Below are 3,471 nucleotides of genomic sequence, written 5' to 3'. Positions count from 1 at the left end.
CAGCTGCAGCATTTTATAACCCCCTAAGCTTATTAATCAGATTGATAATTTTCATGCCCTCCTTGGTGTTTCACAGGGGATATGAAGGGATTCTCTGTTACTCAGGCCCTGCTTTGCTCCCGACACCCAACATTCCTCCTGCCTACATTGAGCAAAGCTCTGGACCCCATGGTGCTGCCCCAGCAGAGCACCCTGGGACCTCACCAAGACCCAGAGCATCCCCACCTGCCCCCTCTCGCTGAGCAGGGCAGGGGAGCAGCCCTTTGCAGGATCAGGCCCTGCTTAGCCAAGTGTTTTCTGCCAGCCCCTTCCCCAGAGACTGACTCCAGCTGCGTGTCCCACTGATCCACCCCTCCTGAGGCAGCTCCAAACCCTCATCCCTTCCCTGCAGCACTCTGTCTGCCCTCAGACCAAGATTTATGAGGCCAATCCATGGATGTGGCTGCCAGAGGAGCCCAAAGGCTTTTGCTGCAATGCCACAGGCAGCACAAAAGCAGCAAAGTGCTCTCTGCATCCCTGATCCTCCCTCACCAGGGATTTGAGCAGGACCCTTGCCCGGCCAGTAGGCTCTGCAGTGGCACCCAAGGAGGCAGTGGGTGGATGTGTGCCAGCCTGACAATGGGGTTTCATTTAACAAGCACGGATTTAAGTGTGGAAATCAAATGTGAAACAGTCGTGGCCAGCATTGTCTGCATTCTTGGAGGGGCACTGAAGGAGCAGAAAGAAAGGAACTGAGACACTGGCCCAGACATGCTCCAGCTGTCTGTGACTACCTCTTCCCTCCTCCACTGAGTGTAACTGCTCAGCTTGTTTTCATTTCATTATTGGATGTTATTTTTGCAACCTGGGAAAAGAATAGAAAAATGGAAGGGGGAAAAAAACATCCTTCAAATGCTTTTGGGTTTATTTTTAAGAACTAGACCATTTCTTTCCTATCAGAGATAAGTACAGACTTTTAAAAGTGCACAGGGCCTGGGGTACTATTAGTTAAGCATTTGTTTCTCAAATAAGATCCTTGATCTCAGAGGCAGCAGCACTTGTGTTGCTGTGGTTGTTCATGTAAGTCTCACTCATTTAGCACGGAGCAACATGCAATTAAATAGCCATGTAAACACCCCCAGGCTGAGCAGCAGCTGCCTACAGGTAACCTTCAGCTCCGTGCACTCTCTTGCCAAATGTTTCAGCTCCAGTCCTGAAAATCCTCATCTGCATGTGGGAGCAGGGCAGGCCCTCTCCTCCATCACTGTGGGCACAGCTCAAACCAAGATTTTAATGAGCTGGTTTAAAGCCTGATGCTGCAGATCCCTGTAACACAAGTGCTCAACTCACTGCCCTCCCTCCCTCCCCTTCTCTGCCTTCCTCCCAAAACGACAGGTTACCCATCTTTAGTGTTCAGAACAATTTCCACACAAGATCAGATGATAAGTTGTTTTTCCCACCTTTTTTTCCCCTTCAGTTTTGCTCGTGGGGGACATGGCAGCACAGAGTGCCCATGCCTCAGCTGGGGACACCCCATGAAACCATCAAAGAGTCACCAAGAGAAGGGCCAGGGTTATAAAGGTCCCATCAAGGGCAGTGGGAAGGCTCAGTTGTGCTGGATTTCTCTGGAAGGATCTCTCCTCTGTTCTGATGCTGACACACTTCAGCACAGCAGAGTGTTCCAAGGGAGAAGTAGGATTCAGAATGCTTTTTGCCACTTATCTTTCTCTTCAGGACATCCACTAACCCAGGAGCTCTCTCCATCTCAGCTTTTGCACACTCCTACAGTATTCCCAGCAGGATAAGGTCAGGTATGATTCAGAGTGAGATGTCTCCCCATACATTGTTTTGCAACATCCAAAGCAGGTCTGTAATTTTAAACCTGGATATTTTAAGTTCCATCAAGGTATTTTGAAGTGCACATGCAATAACTTCTCCCTACATCATTCCTTCCTAATGAATGGCATTGCTCTAAGGATCTGCATGGAGAAGCTTGAACCTAATTTTTACCTTATTCCATCTAGTTTTTCAGCACAGGGAGAGTTTTATATTTTGTTAATAAAAAAATAATTCTCATAGTAGAAACTACTTTCCACTCATTAAGAGCAAAAGATGATGATTTCAAGCAAGTTTTACCTAATCCAGAAACTGTAAACATCTGCTCAACACCAAGCCCAGAAGCAACTTCATTTACCTTAATGTGTGTGCTTATCTCTGAGCAGGTGCTTAAGTGGTTTGTTGGCAAGAGCTGGAGTGCTTGTGCCTTTCCAGGTGACCCTATTTAATAATTACCAGTATTAAAATGCTCAATATAACTATAAACACAGGGAAAAACCACCCAGCACAGAATCAGCTCTATGCAGAGCTTTCCTAAGCATGATTTCTGCATTAATCAGGAGGGTCAAACTGTTCCATGCTCAAAGGCTGACCCCAAAAGCCACAGGAATCAGTGGAAGGGTGTTGACCAGTTACACCAGTTTGGGGATGGGATCCCCTGCGAGCAGAAACACCTTTCTGTTTTGGCACTGTGACTAAAAGGGACAACAAAGGCCCGGTGCTGACACTAAGAAAATTCTTTCTATGAATTGACATCCTGTTAACCTCCAGCTCCCTCAGAGGAAGCTGTTAATTTAATGGTTGCCTCAGGAAGATACAGCAACAAGGGAAACCTCACAGCCTAATGTCAGTATTGACACCTGCACAGGGCAGCACTGACTGCAGGCAGCTCTGTACAGAGCAGAAGTTGAAATCCCCCACCCTTGACAAGGAGAGCATTTTCAAATCTAAGTGATTGTAGCTGATACAGACTCCAGAGACAGAGCATGTCCTCCACAGCAAGGCCTCTCTAGATCCTACAGGTTCTTCCAGTTGAATTCAATGCAAAAATGGGTGGATTAATCCACTCCCACCACTTGGAGGTAAGATGCTGCACACAGGGTCTTATCTCACTCGGATACAAAGGGTTCTCAGCAGAAAAGCTTATTTTGCTGTTTGATTTCAATGCAGTTAAATTTGACTGTAGGTGGTATCCATTTTACTGAGTTATCAAACTTATATCATGCAGATAGGCAGAGGTGAAAGTGGAAGGTAAGACACCTAAATACACTTGAGTGATAAAACACCTGAAATTAGATCCTTGGCCTAAAAATAAAGCTGTAAAGGCCCTGACTCCACAAAACTCTTCAGCACAGACCTGTAGCAGACACAGAGGTGATGCTGTGAGCTCAGCATGACACAAGTGCTGTAACAAATATGGTGATAATCGGGATGCAAGGTGGATGGGATCTAAAATGCAACTGTGCTGTGAAACTGTGGGTTTCACCTGGCAATGTCAGTACATCACCTGAAGCAATGAAGAGATAGTCTGTCCATTGCCTGCTCAGACACAGGCTTTTTTATATACCAGGAAACACTTTAATTTACAGCAGCAAAGTAGAAAGATCTGGGTTGCTGCATTATAAGGAAGAAAACCTTCATCTCTGTGTTCAAGAC

Source organism: Haemorhous mexicanus, chromosome 10 (assembly GCF_027477595.1).
Source record: "Haemorhous mexicanus isolate bHaeMex1 chromosome 10, bHaeMex1.pri, whole genome shotgun sequence".
NCBI classification, from domain to species: Eukaryota; Metazoa; Chordata; class Aves; order Passeriformes; family Fringillidae; genus Haemorhous; species Haemorhous mexicanus.
The sequence above is the reverse complement of the archived record's forward strand: the minus strand, read 5'-3'. Positions refer to the sequence as shown.